The sequence below is a fragment of the Rhinatrema bivittatum genome, chromosome 10 (assembly GCF_901001135.1).
Source record: "Rhinatrema bivittatum chromosome 10, aRhiBiv1.1, whole genome shotgun sequence".
Lineage (NCBI taxonomy): Eukaryota > Metazoa > Chordata > Amphibia > Gymnophiona > Rhinatrematidae > Rhinatrema > Rhinatrema bivittatum.
The window spans coordinates 78,014,923-78,026,462 of NC_042624.1; the positions used below are offsets into that span (position 1 = coordinate 78,014,923).

At 40.5% G+C, this 11,540-nt stretch overlaps 1 long non-coding RNA gene across 1 annotated transcript in view; it reads right to left on the reverse strand.

Annotated features, from left to right (window-relative positions):
* The window catches only part of LOC115100430, a 63,200-nt gene extending 51,896 nt beyond the window's left edge, over positions 1 to 11,304 (reverse strand). Inside the window, exon 1 of the long non-coding RNA XR_003859058.1 lies at positions 11,224 to 11,304. This is a non-coding gene — a long non-coding RNA (uncharacterized LOC115100430). The remainder of the gene's footprint in view (positions 1 to 11,223) is intronic.
* Between the last annotated feature and the right edge of the window lie 236 nt (positions 11,305 to 11,540).

The following is an 11,540-nucleotide window of genomic DNA, read 5'->3' on the forward strand; positions in this document are numbered from 1 at the left end:
TTTATGGGGCAAGGATCAATTTACGTTTTTAGTTTTCCAGTCTTTTCTTGAGACACTAGGATTTCTCTACAGCATTTGGATAACAGTAGGTCAGCACAAGCCCTCCCTGGACTCTCTAGAGCAGCGGGTTCTCATCCGGTGTGTCGCCACACTTCCCGGTCCCCTGCTGGCCCAGCTACTCCTCCCGCTCCAGTGAAATGGACCTCTTCCTCCACCCGTGCTATAAACTTGGGCGGAATGCAGCAGGAGAGCTGGAGTCAGTACATGGTCTCTTCTTCCTGCCCCCACAGCCCAGAAGAGGATCCTTGGGACACACTCAACCATTCATGAATATGCATGAGAGAGATTTGCATGTACTACTACTTCCATTGTATGCAAATCAATTCATACATATTCCCTATGAGTATCCTGAAAACCTGATGGTTGAGTGTGTCCCAAGGATTGGTTTGAGAACCACCGCTCTACAAAAGCAGCTGCAACAGTGATTGAAAACATCACAGAGTTGGCAATAATTGAGTTTAACAAGGTAAATTTATTTGCATAAGTTACCATGATCTCTATTATAGCAATATCTGAATAATACAAGATAGATGAATCATTGCAGTTTCTGGCTTCCCAGTTTTAGCTCTATGCACTTTACTATGCTCTTGCTTAAAAATGGACTCACTGTGTGCACGTGTTCTGAGCACTGCAGATGTCTAAATATACTGAATCAAAGTGCAGGATTTCCAAGGTTCATTTTATACAACTTCATTCATTTTCCACATACTTTGAATACAATGGCACAAAGGAGTCAATTTTCAAAGAGCTGCTAAGCGGATAATACAACCAATTCGTTTTAGCTGCTTATAGTTAGGTAAATTTTCAGCTGAATCTTACTGGCTAGGTTTTCGTCTGAAAATTCACCTAAATCTAGATTTACAATGCTATTTATGCAGCTGGAGTTGCCCATCTAACTCATAGGGTCACTCATCAAAATGTGTTATGGCATTAACACATATATTAATGCGTTGTCACGTGAGTTAACGCCATGTGTTATGAACAGTAACACACAGCGCGAATGCACATTTTTTTTGGAGGGGCAAAATCAGGGAGGAGTTTGCACGGGATTTAGTTAAATGAGGGGCATGCTATCGCATGGTTTTAACACCATAAATAACTACACCTTTTTTCCTGGCGTTAGGCTTTGTGATATACCCGAAATGGCCATAACGCAATTCGCAATAAAGTTTTTGAATTGCATTTTAGCCATTTCTGGGCTTGAGGGGAGAGGGAGTGGAGTAGACAGAAAGAGCCTCTGGGGAGGGCTTCACTGTGTGCATCTATTTATATATCTAAGGAGGGCCATCTAATAGGTCGAGGTAAGGTGGTGGTTTAGGGGCCAGTTTTGCATGTAGAGTGAGATGAACGAACAGCACAGTATACCTTGGTGAAGATTTGATGTTATTAGGATTGAGGAAAGTCTCATAAAGATGAAATTTCTACTACGTTCTCTCACCCTAGCTTGATGGGCTCTATAACAGGGTACTATTAAGCTAGGGTGAGATAACATAGCACATTTTTAATCAAAGCATTTTTATTATATTAACCATTAAATACCTTGGTTACAACAGTGCAATGCTATAAAAATCATATAACCACCCCTGCCACTACATACCATTCAATATATATACTGATGTATATCAAATAAAAGGCTACCAAAATTGTGATTATCAGTCCTTGGGATAAGCCCAGCCAGTTGGGTTTTCAGGATATCCACAATGACTATAGGTGGCAGCAGTACATAAGAACATGCCATACTGGATCAGACCAAGGGTCCATCAAGCCCAGCATCCTGTTTCCAACAGTGGCCAATCAAGGCCATAAGAACCTGGCAAGTACCCAAAAACTAAGTCTATTCCATGTTACCATTGCAAATGGCAGTGGCTATTCTCTAAGTGAACTTAATAGCAGGTAATGGACTTCTCCTCCAAGAACTTATCCAATCCTTTTTTAAACACAGCTATACTAACTGCACTAACCACGTCCTCTGGCAACAAATTCCAGAGTTTAATTGTGCATTGAGTAAAAAAGAACTTTCTCCGATTAGTTTTAAATGTGCCCCACGCTAACTTCATGGAGTGCCCCCTAGTCTTTCTATTATCCGAAAGAGTAAATAAACGATTCACATCTACCCGTTCTAGACCTCTCATGATTTTAAACACCTCTATCATATCCCCCCTCAGTCATCTCTTCTCCTAGCTGAAAAGTCCTAACCTCTTTAGTCTTTCCTCATAGGGGAGTTGTTCCATTCCCCTTATCATTTTGGTAGCCCTTCTCTGTACCTTCTCCATTGCAATTATATCTTTTTTGAGATGCGGTGACCAGAATTGCACACAGTATTCAAGGTGCGGTCTCAGCATGGAGCAATACAGAGGCATTATGACATTTTCCGTTTTATTCACCATTCCCTTTCTAATTTCCAACATTCTGTTTGCTTTTTTGACTGCCGCAGCACACTGAACAGACGATTTCAATGTGTTATCCACTATGACACCTAGATCTCTTTCTTGGGTTGTAGCACCTAATATGGAACCCAACATTGTGTAATTATAGCATGGGTTATTTTTCCCTATATGCATCAACTTGCACTTATCCACATTAAATTTCATCTGCCATTTGGATGCCCAATTTTCCAGTCTCACAAGGTCTTCCTGCAATTTATCACAATCTGCTTGTGATTTAACTACTCTGAACAATTTTGTGTCATCTGCAAATTTGATTATCTCACTCGTCGTATTTCTTTCCAGATCATTTATAAATATATTGAAAAGTAAGGGTCCCAATACAGATCCCTGAGGCACTCCACTGTCCACTCCCTTCCACTGAGAAAATTGTCCATTTAATCCTACTCTCTGTTTCCTGTCTTTTAGCCAGTTTGCAATCCACGAAAGGACATCGCCACTTATCCCATGACTTTTTACTTTTCCTAGAAGCCTCTCATGAGGAACTTTGTCAAACGCCTTCTGATAATCCAAGTATACTACATCTACCAGTTCACCTTTATCCACATGCTTATTAACTCCTTCAAAAAAGTGAAGCAGATTTGTGAGGCAAGACTTGCCCTGGGTAAAGCCATGCTGACTTTGTTCCATTAAACCATGTCTTTCTAGGAATGTTAAAATATTTTAGAAAGCAAGTGAAGGCTTTTGATGTTTCAATTGCTTTCAAGTACATACTTTTATGTATATTGTGTTTTAACAATGTGAATGTTTGTCAAACAAAATGATGTATTATATGTTATGTTGTATTATATTTATGTTATTTGTTATTAGTATTTATTCAATTTTCTCCAAGTTCATGTTCCTGTTCCATGTAAGACACACATGTTAAGTCACCCCAATGTTATATGTAAACCGAAATGATTAGCAACATTGTTGCTAGAACTTCGGTATATAAAAAATGTTAAATAAATAAATAAATAAATAATATACTTTGTTCCCCACCTAGCATGACCTCATTATAGGTGGGATATAAATGTGAAAATAAATACATATATAAGTACTCTGCACCAAACATTGTATGGAAGATGCAGATTATAAGAAATACTAAATAAATAAATCTACTTTTTGAATATTTATTAAGGATATCCTCAAAACCCGTTTGGCTGGGTGCGTCCAGTGGAATGGGTTGAGTACCATTTGGATTAGAAATGAATGAAAATTATAAACCTGTTCATTTCTATGCATCTATTTAATTTTCAGTCATAAATATTCAGTAAAGTCATTATTCAATGAATGGTAACAAAAAGAATGCTGGATTCTTAGTATTGTTAAAGCACTTTTGGATAACATGGACTGTTTTGTTAAACAGTGATAAATGGTACAGACAGAATCCACCTGATCAGTTGATATGCTTTCTAAAATCAGCTTGACAGGCAGTCCCATACATTCCAGTTAATCTGCTAGATGGAGACACAATGAAAGAGACAGCTCCGATACACTTGAGGAAACTGTCAAATAGCTGAAAAAGCAGCTTCAGTTCATTCTGTGCAGTACAAGGAGCCATTATTGATTTTAACACCAAGAGGCATCGTTCTTGAACATAAATTGAGAAATGCAGTTACTTGTGTCAATTAGCTCCTCTTCAATGTTGGTATTGATCGGCAAAGTCCCAACACTAGTACTGCCATAATATACTATTTACAAAGGAGACAGAGGACATAACATTCTTGGATACCATAATATACTCCTGGTGATACACTGCCACCATCAGACTTGATGAAAAGTCATAATTCTACAACCTTTCGGTACACCTGTCCAACTAAATAAAAAGTCATTTTAAGCAGATGAGACTACAGCAGGCAACCTCTAGGTGTGAAGTCTTAAATAAAGTGGAGCAGTGACAGGCCAGTGACTCCCACAGAGAGGCTGTGTGTCAACACCAAGGCCTCAGACGAGTAAAGCTTTCAGAAAACAGCAAAGTGCAAGTCCCAGGAAAAAATGGTTCATTAATTCTTTGCCTTGTCTTTGACCAACACTAACAGGAAAACATGTTAGGAATGGATCAGAGATATCTGAAAGGACAGAGATGAAAAAGTCACTAGAACTGGATGTTGTGAACATGTGTCTTGAAAAACACAAAGCAGCAATAACCAGAAACTACATTCCAGTGATATTTGTCCGCTTTGAGCAAAAAAAAAGTAAAACAATGAAAAAGCCTTTGTTCAAAGACCAAAAGATATCCAGGCCCTCACAGCCATGGCAGATGCACCAACATGGATGCTATAAGTGGTCTGGGTCATGCAGAGCTCACCAGTACTTCCAAGAGCGTCAATCCAAAAAGCCAACTGGAATTCAACACAACATCCAAAAGCAGAAAACCCAGGTCCTCACCAAAACCAGACATATAAAATATCTCTTTTAACAGAGGAAGGTTTCCCTGTTTATGCCTTATTGCAATTTAATAGATATAAAAAAAAAGGAGATTTTTATTTTTTTGGACGGCAGTTTCCTCATGTTGTTTTTCCAGCTCAATTGGAGCTAGATTCTCTTGGGCTATGGTGCCATACGTCTTCATTCCCAAACACCTGTTATCTTTTTACACTATTATTTATATCCCATTCCCAACTCACTCAATCCAGTCATTGCTGCAACAGACCTCGACCAGGGGCCACCCAGCAGGGCCCTTTCTAAAACCCTGCAATTGTAGGTCCTAAGTCCATTCACGAGGGGTTTCCATTGCATGATGTCTAGGACTCCTTTCCCTGCCTCTATGGAATCCCAAACCCCAGCGGACCCAGGGAACGGAAGACCAGAGCTGGGAACCAAACCTAGGGTCTCCGCATGGCAATGTTGTCACTGAGCCAGTCCCTAAAAAACCCCAGAAGTTTGGGGACAGTTTTCACAGAGATTTACCCAGGAAGATTGTTCAGAAAGCCTGCATGCACGTTTTGCTGCTCTGAAGGGAACAATGTAATTTTTGCCAAGTTAAAAAGAGGCATTCCTGGTGGTGTGCTGAAGAGAATACATGTACATGGGATTTGGAAATGTATACATTGTTTTATTCCCAACTGGTCACCGGCAGAAATAGCACGTGCAAAATATGCAGGCACTTTGTGCTCGTGTACCTTGCTTGCAATTTTCAAATAGAAAAGGATACGTGCGTACTTTGCAGCAACATGGGCTATTGAAATGCCCCCTTTATGTCTCTCTGTGCTTGTAGCAATCCTCTTAACCTATTTGAATTGGGTTTTGGGTGGAGGGATAGGAGGCTGTTGATTTTATCAGGGGAAAAGGTGGTAAGTGTGTTTATTATTGAGGGAGTGAGGTTGGTTAAGGGGGGCTTGTGATATACAAGAGGTTGTAGGGTCTATTTTAATTGTTTTATTAATGTAAAAATGGAGATTGTTTTAGTAGTTGTTCACTGTATGTAACTGGGGAGGCAGTATATAAATTAAATGAAATGAATTGGGATGCTGCTAACAAGAAAAGGACTTTTAGCTGTATTGTGGGAAGGCAGTTTTCAGACAGATGATTAACATGGTTAAAACACTTTGAAAATTGTCCTTTCCATGTCTATACTATCCACACTTCCATCTAGAGCTTGGTGCACAAATCGGACTCCAGTATCCTAGAGCATGGGTAACTGTCATACTCTATCGTACCTGCCTCCAACACTCCCATCAGTTGTTCATTGTGTAACATTATCCCTTACCATTGGGACTTGTGTAATATTGCCCGCATTCTCAAATTTATTATTATTTTATTTAAACGTTTTTATAGACAGACGGACGTTCGTTGGGAATATCACATTGGTTTATATGTAACATTAATGCAGCAAACAGGCTTTACAGTAAACAGAAAGGTAACTTTACGAAACTTAGAATAAACAGGTTTTACAGATAAGTAAAAAGGATATACACTTATCTTCAACATATATAAGAAAAGAAACAATGGGCTAAACCAAAAAGAGTAACGACAACAAATCTTCAGGGCCGGAAAATACATAAAAGTATGAGGAAGATGGTGGTGCCCCGATCTGATCTGTTGAGATGGGTCTGCTTGCTATAGGGAAATTTTTCCCTAGGTTTGTTGTATTTTTCCCCTTTGAGGTTGACCAAAAACAAAGGGAAGGCAAGGATTCCACCAGTGGAGGACACATCTCTTTTCTTGTGAAAGGAAGCTTGATGGGAGTGCATCTCAGGAAGTCAGAGTTGGCATTTGGAATGGCCGCCTCCAACTGAGACTTGGCGCCTAGACCTGAAAAACATTTAAGACAACTCTCTTCTGAAGTTTCAAGGCAGCTGGATGACAGTACAGGAGATGGGTGCTTTTGTTCGAGCCCTGTAATGAGGTCTGGGAAGTGCCGAACTATAGGAACAACCAAGTGCAACAGCTGACTTGCAACCAACATTGGTACAGCTTAAGCAAAAACTGTATCTGAGACAAACATCAGCCACAGGTTAGGAAAATGGACACTTGTTAATTGAGTGTCCCTTGACATCTTAAAAAAAAAAAAGTAAACATTTTTGGTTCCTCCGACTTAATATCACAGGCGTTCATTTCTGAGTGTAAAATGTGTGGATTGGCTACACTTTTTTTTTTCAGTATCCTGGGTGAATAACTAATAGCCTCATCACCTGTTGAGTGCTATTAGTTTCGGGGGGGGGGGGGGTGTAGAACATGCGTTTTTGATGCGTTAAACTCCTCACTGTATAACGGGTAATGGACGCAAGTTTTCAATGCGCATCCAATTGTGGGTAAAACAGTGCGCTCAGCTGTGTGTACTTTATAGTATCGGCCTGATAGAAGCTGAGTGAGTGATGGACCACAGAGGATAGTGGAAAATGGAACAACCCAATCAGGAAAATTAAAAATCTAGTCCACAAAAAAGTTCAATAATATGTTTTCTATAGAAAATACGTTTTCAATATTATTTTATTACTATATTCTAGAAAAAATAGTAATCCATGTTTAAAACAAGGCATATGATATTTACAAATTTATAACCTTGGTTAGAAATCTATTTAAGAAGAGGCTAACAAGTAATTTCTTCTTCAGTGAAGTGCCAAGGCAGAGTCAGGAGAATGATTTGACATCTCAATTTTTCTAACAAAAGCTTACAGACATGGAGGGACTTTGCTTAGGAAGAGCTATAATCATGTTAAAAGGTCTCATGAGATCCTTTAAGAGTATCTCCCGGCAGAGAGGACTGAATTAAACGCTGCTCAGCACAAAGTGATTTTTTAAAGTCCAGTGGAGACACTGCTCTTTTACCCAGCTTACCCCAGGACAACCAGCTATACATCCCTTATGAGAGTCAGTCAATGAGTTCTCAGCTGAGGTAACCACAGTACACAGAGGAGAAAGGTTAGCATTCCTCACGGCTGGCCTTCTTCAATATTACAAAGTGCCCTACTTTCCTGGAAGGGATTATGTGTTGGTGACATGTCTGTACTGTATTACTCCACTGGATATCTAAAAAGGGGTCATATGCTTTATTCCCTTCAAATTCGGTCAAAATATAAAATCTCTCTCCAAACCACTCCTTGTGCAGTAGCTTTCAGCTCACTGATGTATATAAATACTTTTCAGAAAAGCCCTCCTTTGTAAACAAAGTGCCATGGTTAGAGAAAAGAAAAACACTACCAATACTTCCAAAGCAGGATTCTACACATTTCCTCACAGCCAATTCATAAGTGGGGTCTTTGCTTTCTTGACCCCCAGTATTTGTAACATAGGCCTGCAAGTTTTCAAAAAGTGCTAAGATCCCAGTTCTAGACTTCCCTCACTCTTTTGGAGTTGCCTGTACCCCCGTTGCAATGTCCTTAGTTAAGAAGAGATTGAAGAGAAAAAAAGCTGCACAAATCCCACCACTCCTCCCGTTTGACTTCGTATGTGTCACGGTCAAAAGTACAGATGATATTGAAAAAAAGAATTATTACCAGAATTGGATTTACCTTTAGGCTGATTTTGAAGAAAATTCACAAGATGGTCAAAATGTTATAAGAGCACATAATCAGGGACAGCAGGAAACATTGTCAAAAGAGTTGCTAAAGAAGACTGAACATTAGTACCTCATGTGGATAAAGTATTTAGCTTACACAAACTAACCAACCATCCCTAAATAAATCCAGTTCTCTCTCTCTCTCTACACTCTTCCTCGTGGATAAGTCACGCCTATCTGTGCCCTTCTCCTCTACCGCCAATTCCAGACTCCGTTCTTTCCACCTGGCTTCCTGAACTGATGCGTCTTGCTCCCTCTCTTGCCATGCTTAAATCCTATCTGAAGACCCATCTTTTTAAAACCGCTTTTAGATCTTTCTCCTGATTGTCTGCTTTTAGTCTTAACTAACTTTCTTTTCTTTTTAACCATTGTCTTGATTTATGAAATACCCCAAGTCTCTTGCCCTGTATGTTTGCTTTATTTATTTATTTATGGGTTTGTTTTTTTTATATAAACCGAGGCACGTTTGGAACATCACCTCTGTTTACAATAAAACATAATGCAGCAACAGGCTTTACAAAAAAACACATGAAAACTAACAAAAAGCAACAGGCTTTACACAGCCCAATAGATTGTAAACTCTATTGAGCAGGGACTGTCTGTTTGTACAGTGCTGCATAGCGCTATAGATATGTTAAGCGCTAAACAACATATAGTAGTAGAAGTAAGTAGTAATAATAATAGTAACAGCAGTAGTAATAATACAGAAGTAGCAGCAGTAGTAGTAAATTGGTTCTGACTTTCAGTAGTATTATAGCTGTGCATCGAGCAGAGCCAAAGTTGCCTGGTAAAGTTCTCCCTGAGCATACCGCTGCTCTCTACCCTAGCCTAAGAGGGAACCACAGGCCTTCCCAACTGAGCACAGGAATCATCCAGGAAGGAAGAAAGGATTTCAAGTCACTTTCAGGCCGATACAGTAAAGTCCGCAGGAGAGCAGGCGAATGCCCGCTCTCCTGCACGCGTGATTCAGTATGCAAATTAGGCCCGGTGGTAAAAAGAGGCTTTTTGGACAGGAGCGGCGGCTGTCAGCGGGTTTGACAGCCAACACTCAATTTTGCTGGCGTCTGTTCTCGAGCCCGCTGACAGCCACGGGTTCGGAAACCGGACGCTGGAAAAATTAAACGTCCGGTTTTCGACCCGCGAGCAGACTTCAAATTTTTTTTTTTTTTTTTTTTTAAACTTTTGGTAACTTTCGGGACTTCCGACTTAATATCGCCATGATATTAAGTCGGAGGGTGCACAGAAAAGCAGTTTTTACTGCTTTTCTGTGCACTTTCCCGGTGCCCGAAGAAATTAGCGCCTACCTTTGGGTAGGCGCTAATTTCTGAAAGTAAAATGTGTGGCTTGGCTGCACATTTTCCTTTCTGAATCACGTGGGAATACCTAATAGCGCCCGCAACATGCATTTGCATGTTGCGGGCGCTATTAGGCTCGGGGGGGGGGGGGGGGGGGGGTTGGACGCGCGTTTCGACCCCTTACTGAATAAGGGGTAACGCTAGCGCGTCGAAAACACGTGTCCAATCGAGGGTTAACTGTGTGCTCACTGCCAAGGCCTTCCATCTCTTATCTCGTAGCACATCTCCCTTTTATCTCCTCCAGGTTCTCCTCCTGCCCAGGTCCTCACTCCTCCTCTGCTGACAATCCAGCCTGCTACCACAGTCTCTAGGAGCCTTCTAGGAGGCTCTTGTCTGCTGTGAGGCACATGGTGCCAGCAGAATGGATGAAGATATAGAATAGTTTCAGCAGTGGAGAGGAAGTTGGGGAGGTAATGGTCCACTGACAGTAGCTGGTGACAAGGCCTAAAGCAAGAGAAGAGATGTGGGGAGTGGCCTAAAGCTGGGAATGACAGGAGGAAGGATAGCGACTCCCAGCTGTTGTGCAGGCAGGGTGGTCTGGACTGCAGGGAGACCGATCAGTCTGGATCAGTTTGGCAATAGAAAGGGAGGCAAGGGCAGTAACATTAGGAAGCAGCAATTTGTAGCAATTCTACAAGGGGTAAATTCTACAGCAGTTGCCACCATCATGGAATCCTGGTAAACTGGGGGCTGTGGCTGTACATCTGCGGGGAAATATTTTGATTTGGCCATCTTTTTAAGCTGGTTAAGTTGAAATATTTCTAAAAATCAGAATATAAATTTGAGGAAGTGAGCCAGTACTGAGTAAATTTTATTGGATTCTGTAAAAATCAGAAGTGTCAGTCTGCTCAGAATCCATTCATTGTTCTGGTGTGGACACAACACGCTTTCTCCTCTGATCCCGGCTTTGAATCTCAGACTATTATAATTTCAGAGTTTTTTTAGGATTTCCATCAGAAAAGACGAGTCATTCCAAAATAATGCCAAGGGCATAATCAAGTTTGAAGAGGGTGAACTTTACTGCCCTAATGTTGCATGTAAATAAAAGAGAAATTTTGAGGCCTCAGATGCCTTTGCACGGGAACCTTTGGCACCATATCCAGAAGGATAACAATTCATGTTCACGCATTTCTCTATATAAATCTGCAAAGTTTGAAAAAATTCGTTTTACACTGTTAAAGTTACAGTAAAAAAAAAATCCAAACACATTGCCTTAAATGGAAAAACTTATTTCCATCACGACAAGGGCTAATTAAGGAAGTTTTTTTTTTTTTTTGCTTTTGAAAAAGTCAACACAGGTTACATTTTTGTCAGCTTTTCAATGTCTTTTGAAAAGTATCAAAATATGACAGTTCTACCTCATGACATTCCTGCTGCTCACCTGAAGGTCTTGACAAGATTACTTAGCTCTGTGTAAACATCACTGAAAGTTAGCTGGAGAGGAATCAAGATGGCTGGCAAACTGAAAAGAAACACAAAAAAAAAGAAAGTACTTAATATTTTAACAGACTCTTCTTAAAATAGCCTGGAAGCTTCCTGCTGCTCCTCTAGCTCAATCAGAACCAGCCCTTTTGGGGCCTGGTGCCAGGAGCCTTCATTCACAACTACTGGGAGTGGGGGAAGGAGATTGCTATTTTATATCCCCCCCTCCTATCTAACTCACTACTGACAGTCCTTAGCAAACACTGACAACCTAAA